The 17,048-nt window shown below is 37.9% G+C and overlaps 1 non-coding gene across 1 annotated transcript; it reads left to right on the top strand.

The window, feature by feature from the left end:
• Positions 1 to 317: 317 nt before the first annotated feature.
• LOC105034339 (uncharacterized) lies at positions 318 to 16,780 on the top strand. Its single transcript, XR_012138431.1, has 4 exons — positions 318 to 545; positions 732 to 2,451; positions 14,937 to 15,090; positions 16,485 to 16,780. It is a non-coding gene; the product is annotated as an uncharacterized protein (transcript).
• Positions 16,781 to 17,048: the final 268 nt, after the last annotated feature.

The following is a 17,048-nucleotide window of genomic DNA, read 5'->3' as shown; positions in this document are numbered from 1 at the left end:
CGGATGAGTCCTTCTCACTCATGTTGCGTGTCGACTCCCCTCCGTTAGTGCTCTTTCAATCGAGTGAGAAGGACGGGGAACTCCCATACTTATATTTGGACTAGTATTTATATAAAATGTATATGCTCCGTGGTTGTTTATAGCAAGAAATAAGTAAAAAAATAGTAATAAAAAGAAAAAGAAATACTCTAGGTCCAGGAGTAGGGACCCACTCTTCTCCAGATCCGTCTTACGAGGCCATTGGCCTTCTAAGCTCACCGTTTCACCTTGCTGCTTGAATCCGGCGCTTCCCGGTCAGCCCTCTCGTTCGTCCCTCCTTCCCTGGCTCCGAAACCTTAAAAATCGGCAACACCACCACCACCACCTCCTCAGCGAACGACGAACTCCTAAGAGGAGGGCAGGAACAACAGGGACAAAGACAAAGGCTGTTATCCGTTTCGCTTCCTTCTTCGCTGGACGAGAAAACCCTAGCTTATAGATTCTCCGATGGGGTAATCCGGTGATCACTCGCCATCGTCCAATCCAATCGGTTAGTGAATCGTCAAGTGAGTATCATTTTGATACCCATCTACTCCGCCCCCACACCCCCTCACCCCCCCACTTTCTTGATCTACCGATTTCTTGGGAACTTCGATGTCTTTACGGATTTCATTCGTTTTGTGAATGAGTGTTGTTTCTTGCCTCTGAACTTCTTCAAGTGAAACAAAAATATTGAATTTTCTTGTTTATAGGTGACTAGCACCGATGTCTTCGTTGGAAGCTCGGGTGTTGCGTCCTGAGAGGGATCTGGAGGAGGACGAATCTCCTAACTCGGATTTGGGGGCCATCGGGATGGAGTGCTCGGACGAAGCCATGGACGGCGCCGAGACGCCCACTGGAAAGGATGGAGAGATGATAGAGAGTTATGACAGGAGGGAGCTGATTGTTAATGAGGGGGACCCAGATGCAGAGCCCTATGTGGGCATGGAGTTTGACAGTGAGAGGCTGCCAGGGCATACTATAACGCCTACGCCTGTCGTGTGGGCTTCCGGGTCCGTGTTAGCAGGTGCCACCGCTCGATGCGCGATGGTAGCATCATATGCCGCCGGTTTGTCTGTTCCAAGGAGGGCTTCTATATGCAAAAGGGTCAGACCAGGAACAAGAGGCAGCGGATGGTCACAAGGGTGGGTTGCATGGCGATGCTTGTTGTAAAGAAGCAGACTTCTTGCAATTGGCTTGTAACAAAGTTTGTTAAGGAACACAACCATGAGCCAGTGGCTCCGACGCAGGTGGACCTCAAGCCACGCGTGCTTGTGGAAGTAAAGAAGGTCGAGGATTGTCTTGACAAGAAGGAGAATCCAGTCGAGAGAGGATGGTTGTGGCTACACTGCCTCAGGGAACTTCGGATCTTGAGCCATATGAGGGTATGCAGTTCCAGTCTGAAGAAGCTGCCCGGACATTTTATTATGCATATGCAAAGGATATGGGTTTTACTGTTCGTATCAGCAAGTGCCGGCGTGCACGAGATGGATCAATTATTTGCAGGCGACTTGTGTGTTCCAAGGAGGGTTATTATGTGAGGAATATGGAAGAACTAAGCGATCTCGAGCTTTAACGAGAGTAGGTTGTTTAGCCAGGCTCGTTGTAAAGAAACTAGATTCTGGTATATGGGTTGTTGCAAATTTCGAGAAGGAACACAATCATCCTCCATTTGTTGTAGGGAATGAGCTGAGCTATCAGCCACCAAAGCCCACAAGACGCATTAACTGTGGTGCCTGCGCATCACTACCAGTTCCAAGTGCTGCTGTGCTGAATGCAGATGAGGGTGAACTTAGAGATAGTCAGAGCTCTGTGAACTGGCGATTCAACAGGCTGCATCAAGAAGGGATTAGGTTCGCAGAGGAGGGAGCAACATCAGTGGAAATTTTTAATGTGGCTATGTTTGCTCTGCGGGAGGCTACTCAAAAGGTTATAGCTGTGAAAAAAGATACTGATATGATCCCACAGCTTGGTAATTTGGTTAGTGGAGGCAATACTGATCATGTTAGCTGGACAAATGATTCTGTCAATCAAATAACCATGGACAATCAACAATGCTCAAATGAAGGCAGGCAGGTAGCTTCTTCTAGTGGTCCTATGCTTATTCAGCAGCCCTTGAACCTTGTGGTTATTGCCCCTGGTTTGCCTAATGAATCTGGTCAAGCTCCTTCAGCAACTAACTTCCCTAATGGTCAAGCAGTACGGGGAGGGCTTGAAAACCAACGGCTAAATATGACAATTCCTGTTTCTGTCCGGAAGCAGCTGTCTCCTACTGCACGTAGATTGGATGGTAATGGATTACCAGGAATGAATATATCTGCAGGAAGGAAAAGAAAACATAGTACAGCAGTGGATGGTATGGATAGTTTCATGACCATTCAGGATGTAGGCGAAAGGGATTCCAAACAAGATGGAGCTGCAAACCAACCTCAGGTTTCATTTCTCTTCTCAAATTACTTCAAATGTCAAGTCTACTTCTTTTTCCCATTGCTTGTGCCAATCCTCTGTTTGTTTGAAGGACTAATGGTTGTATTTTAGTTTCTTTAAACATTAACCTGATACTACATGGTAATATTTGTTTGAGAACAGTTCTATGATTGCCTCTTCTGTAATTTGCATCCACTATCAACTTTAGAAATGATGCATAGAGTTATATGCAATAAACATCAATGTACAACGAAACAATCAAAATCTGCTGATGTCATAAACGTGTACTCTTGTTGGTCATATTTGTCACAAACTTAGTTCTTAGTTGGACTGTTACATATATTCTTCTGTTTCCTATAGCTGATGTGAACTATGTACAGGCAATCTAGTAGAGTGTGATATATTATTCGTAATTTTCATTAGCAATTTCAGTATGTTGATAATGTTTAACTTTAGGGAGCCATTTTCGGTTAAATTATGCAGAATTCCTTTCTATAGGCATAATTTGATCCATCGATGTCACTTAGTTAATGCTGATTTAGATAGTTATTTGGATCTATCAGCCTTAGCTGCAGCTTTATACAAGACATGTTATTTTTGAAGGGAAAAGATTAGAAGCATAATATTGATTCTGTTTCAATGCTGAGGCTAAATATCATATAAAATCTTAGTCAAGATTAGTCATCATGAACATCATTAATCTAACAAGATCTAGTTATTTCATTGTGTTTGCAACGGATCTATTAAATTGTAGTGAGTTTTGGGGCTTGCTGTCACCTCATATTAGGCATCCTAAAATCTGATAGGAGTTGCTGTTTAAATGAGTATGGGTCAATTATTTGAGGCATGCTAGTGTTGGATTTGTGCATGTGATGTCAATGAAAATTTTGAAACTTTTTGGGACACCATGGCCCACCTTGTTCCCAAGGGCCTGCTGTTGCCTAAAACAGTTAGTCCTTGGCTTCAGCACATACATCCACATGCATGCATGCATAATTACTGGTTAAGAAACATTTTGTCATCTTGGGTAAGAAATCATAATGCTGTAAAAGATGTTAGAAGTCACTCTAATCAATTAAATTAGTTTTCAATTTATGTGTTTTCTGCTAGTCCCTTGTTATTTATGTTTGATTAAGCAATGCTTGTTCTAACTTCTTAATTTCATCATATGTACATCTGTCCCCTTCACGAAGGATGGGAATTTTTTGAGGTTGGATAGAAGATCCTTCTAGTTCTCCATATGGGCATCCTATATATCTGAGCTTTACTTCATGATTCCTAAACTGCTCACATTTGTTGGTAAACACCATGCTTATAACCATCAAGCTAGTCCGTTCGTTAGGATCAGCATAATGAATGTTGATTCCCCGGTCATTCCTATAAGGATCCACCTCTTGTGCATTTGCAAGCTTTCGAAATCCTTTTGACAACTCCAATCAATCCATGTTGTGTAATTTCTCTGCTTCTCTTCCTAAGTTGTAGAATATACATTCACTTATCTCTCTTGATAAGAATCTCTTAGATTTTCATTGAACATGTCTATATCATCTCAATCTACTCTCCATCGCTTTTGTCCTTAATTGACTTTTATGACACCTTTCAAATACTCGTAGTCATTCTGCTGTTTACATTTGATGAAGCAATGCTTGTCTTACCTTTTTAACTTCATCTTGTACTTTTGTCTCCATCATGAAGGATGAGATTTTCAAGGTTGGACAAAAGATCCTTCCACATCTCCATATAGGCATCCTATATGTCTTCAAGCTTTTCTTTGTGATTCTTAACTTCTCCCATGTGATTCACAATACTAGTTTCAATACCAATACTGGTACTATTCTGGTACTGTATTGTTGTGTCAATTTGTGGTACTGACAGTTGGTGCGCGTCCCATACCAAGTACTAGTTCGCAATTGATACATCATGTTATGCCTGGTTTGGGGTGGTATGGTTTGATACAGCAAACCATGTCTCGCATTTGTTGTCATAAACCATCCTCATAACCATTCAGCTTGTCCCAAAGTTGGGATCAGCTTAATGAATCCTTATTTCCCAATCATTCATATTAGAGGCTACCTTTTGTGTTATCCAAAGCCTTCTGAAATCCTTTGACAACTCCAATCTATGTCACCTTAAATTGTCTCTGCTTCTCTTCCTAAGTTGTAGGACACATTCAGGTACATCTCTTGATCAAAATCTCGCATTTTCATTGAGAATGTGTGTATCATCTCAATCAATTCTCCATCACTTTGTCCTCGACTGACATAACCTTTACAACACCTTTCAAGTACTGGTAGTTGTTTCTCACTCATCTTTTCTAGTTTTACCCACATCTCGTCTAAACATTCTTTCTTGTTTTTCTTGACCCCTCATTGTTGCCCAACATTTTGAGTCAACAACACTTAGTTGAAGGAAAAATTGACTGTCCAATGCTAGAACTTATTGCTATAATACCACATTGATTTATATTATTTGATCTTTCAATTGAATCTACAATTGGAAATCTGTAAACACAAGTCTAGATCCCTCTATATCCCTTGATATTTGCGGAGATTCTAGGAGTTGATCAAATCTTAAATCTAAAAAGGTAATTCCACAGCTTAGCTCTGAATGAAGTGTTCAAGACTAAATGGTAGAGCAAGAAAGGGACAAGGATCTTTATTTCTACATAATATTAAAAATTAAATATAAAGCAACATAGTTTTTAATTCAAACCCTAATTGTCCCCCTAAATTCTTTCTACTAGAAATAAGTTCTCTCTAAAACTTTTTCCAGAGGAAATGTAAAGGCAAAGAAAAAGGTAATATATGCTCTTTAGCTAGGACTAGTAACCACAAGATATGCAAGAAAGGATAAAAGAAGGGAGTTTGTTGTTAAAGGTGTCATTGCAACTCTAGCTGACCTCATCTAGGTGTTCTTAACTTTCACTATTGACGTTACCCTTTATACTTTGTGAGATCCTTTCTTTAGAGATCAACTACAATCCTACAACTTTAAAGTTGTGGCCTACTAGTTGGAAAAGGCGGAAAATGACAAATAAGGGACCACCAACACCTCAGATTCTATACATTTGTTGATTGAGAACCCTGAATGCACAAACAGTCCATGAAAACAACAGAAAGATCATATTAATTCGTGTAACAATCAGAAATAATAGCAAAACAGATCCAGGTTAGGGTATTTTTGTGCCCATTTCTCCCTTCATTGGCAACATATGTGAAAACTGCTACTCCATTTACATATCTTTCATGCCATTTATTGGAGCAAGGTGCACCAATTGCTTGGAAGAGGATGCTCTTGCAACTTTCCATTTGGCCATTTAAATGTTATCTCATGGATCTTAGTTTTGCCTGTCTGTTATTTGATAACTAACATATTCCCTTCCCACTTTGCAGATTGCCGAACTCTAAAACTTCTTAAGCAGATAAGTTCCATCGTACTAGATTACTAGTTATGAAAATCAATAGTCTGAAACTTATAGTAAAAGAGACAACAATAAATTTGTTGCTAATCACATAGGTGTCTTGGAAATTTATCCAAGAAAATGGCACTCCAGATATACTTATCAATTCTTATGCCAAAGATTATTGAGGTTCCATGATAAGTTTGACAACTAGAATTAAAGCTGTGTAGTCAACAATGTTTCAGTAATATCCTAGTGGAATCTGATTCTTCAGTGTTGGTGAATATGATTACCAGCCACATGCAGACATCATGGATAATATTTTATTTTCTGAAAGAATTGGCATATTGGCTAATTCTTAATCTAATTTAGGAAACTAATTTTGTGGCAGATGGGTTAGCTAATTTTGCTTGCGAGTCCTAAACTAATGTCAGTAATTTTAGTTTCTTTCACAAATTATTGAAGGCTAACATAAGTTGGACAAGCAAGATTGCAGTTACATTACACTTGAAGACAATAGATTCTGATTTTCTTTTGATTCTTCTCTTTCTAGCCTGATGGTAAGTGTAGAAGCTTTTTCTTTCTCTCTCCTTAGTTAAAGCTCTTTTAAACATTCTTTCTGGGATAATGCTTTATGTTCCTCACTGTATCTGAAATTATTGCTTACTAATTACTGTTAGGTCTTCAACCGAACTCTGTTTGAAACATTGGGTCATTTGTCAAAATAATAAAGACAACTAAGATTCTAAAAATTCATTTTTCTTTTGACACTAGTTGCTTGATTATTAACTTCGTACATTAAAAGTCATAAAAAGTAAAACACAATCTATAAAGATAAGGAGATTTTCATGCCACTTGATGGCTTAAGAATCTTGTGACTAACCATCCTTAAAATATTCCAAAAATCAATTAGCAAATAACCTATCAACTAGATATTGTATTTGCAATAAGCCAGCTTAATGTGTCTTTACTTTAAATAGACCCATCTTTGTTTGGAAGAAAACTTATTTTTCTACTTCCATTTTTCTTTCTTTCTTTCTCTTTTTATTTGGCTCCTTTTTTAGATTTTTCTTCTTTTCACATGAACTTATCACTAACTCCTATTTTGCAAATTCATATCCATTGTAAAGGGTTATTTCAGTATGCCCTTTCATTAGTGGATGGCGGAATTGTTTCGAACCATCCAATTCGGGGTGTGCCGAACTGTATCGGCGGCCGACTCAGATTATTCTGGTGTTCAAAACGAACACTGGTGAGGATGGAGGAAGGAAGAAGGAAAGAGAGGAACGGAGAGAGAGGGGGCAATGAAGAAAAGGGAAAGGCTGGAGAGGCCGTCAGAGGGCCGCCGAGGCTGTCGAATCTCTGCCTTCCTCTAGACAGAGGAAAATAGATAGAGAGAGAGGGGAAGGGAAGGAGAGGGAAAGGGCAGGGAGACTGATAGTGGCTGTCGAAGGGCCACGGAGGCCTTCGGATGGCCGGCTCTTCCTCCCTGCACTTCTCTGGATTGAAAAAGGGGTGCAAGCCTCCCCACTCTCTCACTCGCCTTCCTTTCCTCCTCTCTCTCCTCTCTTGCTCTCCCTCTCCCTCTCCCTCTCCCTCAATCATCCAACCATCCGAGATCTCTATGGCCCTTCGGCGACCACCACCAGCCTCGCCACCCTCTCCCCCTTCCTTTCTCTTACTCTCTCCGGTTCTTCTTCTCCCCTGCTCTCTTTGTTGTGTTAGTTCAGGCTCGGCACAGAACAATATGGGGGATACCGAGCCATGTCGTTGGCCGATCGATATGGGCCCTGGTACCAACATTGCCAACCTTGCTTTTTTACACTTAATAATTTTAATGGGGTACACCATCTTATGGCCTTATAAAGTTGCAGCTCTTCATTCAATGATATCCGCATGCAAAGTAATGCAAGTACTGATGATTTTATCTAGACTTGGATGGTTTTAGTGGGTCAAAAAATAGTTCACTATGTCAAAAATTACACATAGTTGAACCAATTTAATAGGCTCACTAGGTTGATGTGCGTCTGGGTAAACTAATACTTTTTGTAATGCAGCAAAGTCATATGTTATATGCAGATGTTGCAGTGTTGCTTGGTGAAAAGAGAACTAGAACAAATAGTAAATTGGAGTTTGTGAAGGAAAATTTTAAAGGATAGGGGCAAAGACAGAATATATGACATTTAAATTTAGTGAGAATGGAATGAATATGTGATACTAATTATGAATGATGACTAAAAAAGTTACCACAAAGTGATTGGTTTCATTGTTTAAGATAGACAAAGATAGATGTAATAGAATTAGATTTGGATGAAGTGGAAAGGTGTATCTAGCATTTTATGTGATAGGCACATACCTTGGATACTTATGAAAAATTTTATAGAATGGCAATAAAGCCTGCCATATTATATGGCTTAAAGTGCTGGACTGTAAAGAGAGTAAAGAGAATACATGAAAACTAGTGGAGTGTAACAAAAGTGATAATATTAAGATGAATGTAGGAAAACTAAAAAGGATAAAACATTAAAAGAATATATTAGAGGAGCCATAGGAGCTGCACAACTTTAGGACCAAGTGGTAGAAAATTGGTTGAGACGGTATCCAAGGAGACTCTGGTAAGGATATGTACTTTGGTTTGTTCTAAAGGTTGTAAGGAGGGGAAGACTTAAGATAACATGGATGGAAGTTGTGAGAAAGATATGGAGAAATTTGGAATAGCGTTAGAGGAGGTCTTAAATAGGACTACTTGGTGAATGAGGATCCAGTAAAGCCAACCCCAAATAGTTAGGAAAAGGTTAGATGTTGTGGTTATGGTGATGCATTACAGCAGCGGTTTAATGTCAGCTTCCAAGGACTATCTTTTAAAAGCTAGTAGGTTTCCCAAAAGATGTCTGGGTGAATTCCTTTTATCAATAACTTCAAAATTATTAGGGATTTGCAAATTTATTCGAGTAATTGAACTGACATGTAGGAGATAAGGAGCCAATTAAATGATAACACGCAAGCCTCCACCAACTCTCTGTGAGAAACTTGAAGTTCTGAATATAATGAAAAATCTGAAACTTTGAATAAAAATGTAAAAAGTCATGCAAACTTAAAAATTAGAGTAAGAAAAATAAAGAATGCAAATTATATTCCTTAACCTTACATATATATATGTCGTTTATATTTTCTCGCATATTAATTGTTCACTTTATTTTGGAAATCTCCAATAATATCTTTGCTCCATCTACACCCACCAGCATTACAGATCAGCATCAATACTCAACCTTTATGGATTTTGATTGGATGTGGATTTGGTCTAGATCCCAAGCAAATATCTACCTTAGTTTATAGTGTGAAGAAGTTTAGTAGGTATCAATATACAAACATATGAGTTATAAGATAACTGTACAACTAGATTATGTATGCAAAGTGCTTGAAGCGAAAATATGTAAAAGCATTTATTCCTATGTGAAATCTTTTATTGTCCTAAAATGCACTTGCATCTAAAAAATATACATACACCCAAGGTTTGAAGTCCTAACAAGATTGGGCTGGGGGCCATCCTGCTCATCCTGCCTTCACCTCGGCTGGCAAAAGCATTGATACGGCTATCCCTCTTTTGTTTTGTCGAGGATGATGCATGTGGAGTTGTAGCCTCCATAGACACTGATGATAGTTCATCTTCCTTATGCCCTTTGCTACTTGTCCCAAAAATCCAAACTCCTGAATGCCAGTGCTGGTCGATCTCCCTTATCTCCTCCCGCTATCCTTCCCCACAGATTCGAAGCCAAGCACTCGGGATTCAAGGCCTTTGTCACCCAATTTATCAGGCTATCACAACCATTGTTCATCTAGGCATAACTAACTAATGACTCTACCCTTTGACTTTGATCCATGGGGATGGAGGAAGGGATCAATGAGAGGGAGGATGGGGAGAGAGAGGAAGAGGGGAAAGGATCAATGGAGGGAGGATGGGGAGAGAGAAGAAGAGGGCTAAAGAACGAAAGCTTCGGGATAGGGTGAGCGAGTTTTTTTTCAGTAATTAGCTTTGAATTGTTTAAGTAGTTATCAATTATCTTTCAAATACAAACCTAACTATTTGCTTTAATATGCACAAGTTCAAACACAATAGTGATCATATATAAAAAATACACATATATTATAACATTATATATTATAGTATACACATATATTATATTATAAAAAATAAAATACACATATATTATAACATTATATATACACATATATAACGTTATATTATATTCTAAGTACATGTATAAATCCTACATTTTCAAAAAATAATATTATATACAAAATCAAAAAACTAAAAAAATTGTCTTAAGGAATTAGGGCCTGACATTTATAACAGTCATGAAAATTAAGACAATGTTTCTTGCTCATCCTACTCCTCTCTAATAGCAATATTTTGGAACTAAGAAGAATGTTAATTGCTTGGAGCAACAATTTAAGAAAATTAAGCAAGAAAAAAACAATTATGTACATGCACTTAATAGATTTTATTCATGTTTATTTGTATACAATATGACAATTTTTCTTACTTTAGTGACAGTCATGTGGCGCCTAAGCATCAATTGTAAGTTTTGACACCAGAACACTAAAGGTAAAAGTAGCTGGCTATGCGACCAAGCTTTGTGTGGTGAAAATTGCCACTCTTTTCATCAAACAACATCATTTTTTATTTGTCAATGGCTCTTAGAGAGATTGTTGCTTGGTGATCAAAGAAGGATCTCCAATAACCTAGAAGGCGATAGGAAATTATAGCATTAATTTTAAGTAAACAAGATGGTACAATCCCGAAAGTGTCAAAATATTCAACCAAAAAGGTCTCAATGCATGATGGACCAACGTAAACATGGACCAACATAAACAAATGTCTTAACTTATACAAACATTTGTCCTCATGAAATCTAATAGTTGTAGATATTAATACAGCCTAGTTAGCATTGATCTAATGTGGCACAGTAACATTAGTTGGCATTGTTTGGTCTACAAAGAAATGCTAATAAGCGGTATTTAGATAATTATATTTCCATTAATGTAGCTTCTCACCTTAGACTTAGAGTACACTAAATAGGGACAATTTATCTTAAATATATTAGTTTTGAACTTCAAATTGTTTAAAAAACAAATAAAATAGTATATAGATAAATTAAGAAAAAACTTAAAAATTTATAAAAAAGGCATCCCAATTGAGTACTCAGATGCTTGATTAGGACGGCCCCTGAGACAGGGTGGGACATGGGGCATCCTATTCTATGGGGAAATTGAGACATTCCCATCCCATGGGATTCAAAACCTTGCATGCACCAACAGAAATAAATAGCTTTTCCAGTTGCAAGGTTGGAGTGCCTTATGATAAGGTTTGGTCAGTCACGTTACATGACTCATCCATTGCCCATCGTTCTAGGTATATAATGACCGATAAAATTTTCGTTAGGTTGATACTAGGTTAGGTTGGGTTCAAGAACCCCTAGACCCCGTATGTAGCCCATCAAGAGTTGGAGTCTAAGTTCTTAGACAATACTTGTCCTTGTTTTTGGTCTAGGTTTAGGTTTAAGTTGGTGTAAATTAGCATGCCCATCAAATGTATCTTTCTGGCCAAGATAAGTCAAAGACATCAAGCATTGTCTGACTCTTGTTGATCAGGCCTGTAATTGAGAATCATAAGCCTGGATGATTGCCTGGAGGCTTGGTTGCTTCTAAAGGTCAAGGGGTGGTCTTCTTATATAGGCTTTTAATTGAAATCCTAACCAAACTCCAAATCTTAATTTAAAGAGGATTTCTAATCTCATTAGGATTCCTTTTAAAGTCTTAAACCTCATCATTAGTCCCTATCAAATAAGGAAAGGGGAGGGGGCGCTAACTATTGATGCCCACATGAAGTCCTCACGCCACAAGGGATGGGGCATGTGCCCCATCCAAGCCATCCAATGGCCCACGTCCAAATCTAATTTGATGGAGCGATGATCCCTCTAATTCATCTACATTTAGTGCATCCAATTTAATCAAATTAAATAGCACAATAAAGGCTTGATCCAAAGCATATTGGCACCCAACAATTGAGCTCGATGAATCCAATTCCAAATCCAATTTGGATTAGGTCCAATGCATGTAACTAAGTTGGTCTAATCCTTATCAAATAAGGAATTCAAGTTCAAAGAGGAATTGGATTTAACCATATGCTCGCAACGCTTATTTAAACTCAATAGGATTTCTTTAAATCCTAATCCAATTAGGACTTCACAAGTCTAATTGGTCAATCCAAATTAGTTTTCTTGTTTGTGTGATCTCATAGGTTCATTTCTGTCTGATAGTGAGATATACCATGATCTTTATCATAATAGTATTGAATTTTTTTCAATGGATCGGAACGATTCTACTCTAACTCAACAAGTCATAGGTTCAATTCTGTCTGGTAGTGAAATATACCATGATCTCTATCATAATAGTATTGAAATTTTTTTTAATGAATCGGAACGATTCCACTCTAACTCAACAAGGATCGTCGATCCAGAACAATCCTAGTGAGCTCTCACAATCCACCAGTGACACCTAGCAGTATGTAGTGGCAATCCAGCAGAATCGAATAAAGAACCTTTAGGTGTAGTTTCCGTGTGATTCAGTCCTTCTATCGTGAGTTCCGACTAGATGGCAGGTCATGAATAAATCGTCAAATCTCGACATCAGTCATATGATAGATTTAATCAGCTCAAATCCAAAAATGATTCGCATGAAAATTTTTTTTCATCAATCACACTGCTGTGGCCACAGACGTAAGGACTCAGCTTCTTAAATTTCATAGGACTACTACTCTCTCTCAAAGTCAATAAATTCCATCTAGATGCGCATCCTGCTCGTACGGTAGACCATCACCAACATACACTACAAGGACTCAAGTGGCTAAGAGGTCATGTTTATGTATAGTCAAACTCCAGTAGCCTCACTGTGAGCAATCGTGACATCGCGGGTCAAAGAATCATTCACACAACTACAGCATCGAGATAATCACTGATGATTGAGTAGAAATCCACATGATCTCTCGTATGGTCATGCTCAGTACTAGTTGTTCTCTAACAACTATCCGTACTTGCCGCTCAGTATCTCTACACTGTGGATTAGAGACTCATCTACATCGAAGAAAGTGATCTGTGTGCCGGTCTATCTGGATCGATCACCATCCTTATGATAATACTATGATCGGGAGCAATTTAGGATTAATTATACATGCCTCTAATTTTCAATACCTTAAGAATATGTATCTTAAACATTAATTTTTTAAACGATTCAAGGACATATCACATTTGAATGAAGATAAAATTTGTTCTTTTATTGATCAAATCAATGTTTTAAGTATAAATTTGTATCCTAAGAAGATATAATGTGTCAGCCATATTGATTTCTAAAATATATATCTAACAACTTGGACGTAAATTTGGCTTAGCATTGACCTAGATTTGTTCCTGATTCCTTAATGAGTTAAGGTTAGTGTTCAAATCCGATTTTAGTGTTTCCTTGGACCCAACTTGTCCTAGTAGCACTACTATTTTGAGTTGGGATATATTTGGTCTCTTTCTTACACGAATGACTAGAAAGATTTGTTTTAAGGAAATTCAATAGGCATAATATATAAACATATAAGCTATTAAAAAGCTACACGCACCTATACTATATATATATATATAATCCTAAAACTATATTAAAGTGCTACTATTTCTTTTCATGTGAAGATTTTCACAATCCTAAGATGTCCTTACTTCCATTGAAAAAAGGAAAAAAAAAAAAAGAAAAAACTTGGTCTCCCAGTTGCACACTCAAAGTGCGTTAGAAAAATGGGGTGCCTCATGATAACCTGGCTTCTTACTCACAATACCATGACCTATAAATTTGATCAGGTCTAGGTATTTAGTGACCTATGCAATGTCTACAAGGGTTCTTCTTGTGGGTTTCGATACCCCTAAACTTGATATCAAGTCCATAACAGGTTTGAGCATAGTTGCTAGAATGGGGAGCAGGTTTGAGAGCAGATATGGCTGCAGGTTTAAAGAACCGAACTTTTAGAAACAAAGGAAGTGCCTAGGACACAGGGTGCAGGTTCAAGTTTTGAAGTAGGTATACTACCTTAAGTTAGAACATGCTAGTGAGGAATTGAGTCTATGGTCTTAGATAATACCCTACCGGTCCATCATTTAGTTCTGGTTCAGGTCTGAGTTTGTTGTAAATTACATGACCCATTGGAATCCATCAATCAAGCCTCGTTATGTGAATACCGGAACCCCTACCTAAAATTTGTTAGTTTTGGATTGGGTATGGACTTGACCTTTAGAAAGATTGGCATATACAAACATATAAGCTATTAAAAGCTAAACAGGCTGCTTGATAACTAAAATGAAAAAGAAAGGATAATATTTCTTCACTTTGTATGTATAAAGATTCATGGATAAATAAATGAAGGTATAAAATATATATCATGGAAAATATATGTCCCCCAAAGAAGTTTCGAGTCGGTCAAAATTCTGATCCCTTTTTTTGTAAGATATTACTGGAATTGCTCTATGATTATAGTTATTTTAAGGATATGAGGCATAGGATATTTGTGACTGGTCCTATTCCTATGACTCCACTTTTCTAATCCGACATTTGTTATGGTGATGACTTGGTTTTCAATTGCCATATGTCTCAGGTTAATTATATGACATAAAAAATATGTAGCATTTGATTTTGCCCTTACCCAAATGTGAATTAAATTAATGATATAATGAGGTGAAAATATGCCCTTTTTATTTGGTCAAAAAATCTTGGAACTTCGTTGAAAGAATTATCAAAAACTTTCTGAATGGTCAGTTAGTATCATTTTTCAATTTCTGTGGAACATGGACATTAAATTAAGCCTCAAGATTCACTTTGTGATATTCCAACATTCCTTTTCAAGGAAGGATATATGGGGGTATTTGTTGTAGCTTTATGCTCATAATTTTCCTATAATAGTACTGTGTTCTTAAATTTAGAAAGGTGAGAGGATGTACTTTTGCAGTTCTGTGCATGATATATAACATGAAAGTTATGCAGTATTTTTCTGAATTTACAGGGATGGAACATCCTTGGGATGGCCCAAGCAGATTCACATTGTAGGAATGGTGGCATGTCAACCAGTATGGCACTTTCAGAGGCGCAGGTGGCAGCACTTCAGGCTGTTGCTGAAGCTTTTAATGTTCCAACAATGGGAGCCACCTCTTCATTTGGTACTTTTGTTCCTCATCCTGCAACTACTTCGTATTTATGCCTGTGTTTGATTGTTTTTGGTTCCTTTACTGTTATTTGATTTACTACCTTCATTGGAGTGGTATGAGGTGCATAGTTTCAGGACTCATAGTCCAATGAACATTGAGAGACCGGTTAATTGATAAAAGTGGAGGTTTCTCAGTTTGTTAATACATACATACATACATACATACATACATACATTTTCTGTCTATTTGAGGCTTGATAAGTTCTTCAGCAGGCATTCCTATGTGAGGCTATTTTCTAGTCTATTTTAGTTTTATCAGATCCTTTGTCTTGGCTATTTGAGGCTTGATAAGTTCTTCAGTCTATTTGAGGCTTGATAAGTTCTTCAGTCTATTTGAGGCTTGATAAGTTCTTCAGCAGGCATTCCTATGTGAGGCTATTTTCTAGTCTATTTTAGTTTTATCAGATCCTTTGTCTTGGCTATTTGAGGCTTGATAAGTTCTTCAGCAGGCATTCCTATGTGAGGCTACCCATGTGAGGCTATTTTCTAGTCTATTTTAGTTTTATCAGATCATTTTCTGTCTATTTGAGGCTTGATAAGTTCTTCAGCAGGCATTCCTATGTGAGGCTATTTTCTAGTCTATTTTAGTTTTATCAGATCCTTTGTCTTGGCTACTGCTTAGATTTGTTCTTTTCCTCCGAGTTTCCAGTTTGAGTCTCAGTACAAGTCCATGCCACCAATACTGCGGGATTGTTCTTGGCCTTTGTTGTGTAATTGTCACATCACAATGGCAATCTATCAAATATTGAAAGTATAATTAGCCATGCAATGCAGGTTATGTTATATTGTCTGTTCAACTGTATCTCTACTTTTGTAGATTCGGTCATGCATAGTTTTCTTTCCTTTTTTGAAGTCCTTTGTCTGATTATTGTCACCGAACATTTAATGCTTTAAATTTTGTCAATTGATATATCAACCAATAAATGTGCGAGATTTATTTACTGAATAAAATGCAAGATGACAGCCGAGCATTGCAGTTAGACTTGTATCTCTATGACAATAGCATTCCTTGTGTAGGATTATTGTCGCCTAACATTTAATGCTTTATTTTTTGTCAATTGATATATCAACCAATAGATTGCGTGAGATTTGTTTACTGAATAAAATGCAAGAAGACAGCCGAGCATGGCAGTTAGACTCGTATCTCTATGACAATAGCATTTCCTTGTGTAGGACAACCCCTTTAGGACAAAACTATGTTTCTTATGTTCCTGAAAAGGATAGTGCATATGTCATGCTTTAGTAAAATTACTTTATATTACTTATTGTGAAGATCATCATTTCTGCTGGTATGAATTGCCATTTGTCCCAAGCAGGGAGCTAATGTATCATTTTGTGCTTGAGCAGCTCTTCCAATCAAAGTACTGCCATTGTCTGATAAGCTTTCAGAAGGGAACAAAGGATACTTGTTGCCTTGTGATGACTCCAGCCAATCTTTAGAAGTATTGTCTCACCAATATGAAGAAACTCCTAAAACTCCTGGTCCAAATCCATTAGTGCATGCTGCTGCTATAGCTGCTGGTGCCCGTATTGCTACCCCTGAAGTTGCTGCTTCACTGATTAAAGCTGTACAGTCCAGAACTGCTGTCCACTTTAGATCTGGAGGCTCTTTGCCCAAATTGCCTGTTAGGATTGGTGGAGATTCTCTTGCACAATCTGTGGTTCATCTCAATACCTCAAATAACCAATACTTCCCAACTGAGGAGCCATCAATTCCATTTCCTGTTACTGCTGTGCTGCCAGATGTGTTACTTCCAGGGGATCACCAAGAAAGTGTGACCAGTGAGGTTAGAGAAATGCAGATGACCATGGCTGAGCATGCTGATTTGTTGAACTCGGACCCAAGAGAGGAACAGAACATCTTGTATCACTGCATGGGTGGGGAATCTCAAACTTTAGTCAAGATGCAGC

This window comes from Elaeis guineensis, chromosome 2 (assembly GCF_000442705.2).
Source record: "Elaeis guineensis isolate ETL-2024a chromosome 2, EG11, whole genome shotgun sequence".
Taxonomy (NCBI): domain Eukaryota; kingdom Viridiplantae; phylum Streptophyta; class Magnoliopsida; order Arecales; family Arecaceae; genus Elaeis; species Elaeis guineensis.
The sequence above is the reverse complement of the archived record's forward strand: the minus strand, read 5'-3'. Positions and strand labels throughout refer to the sequence as shown.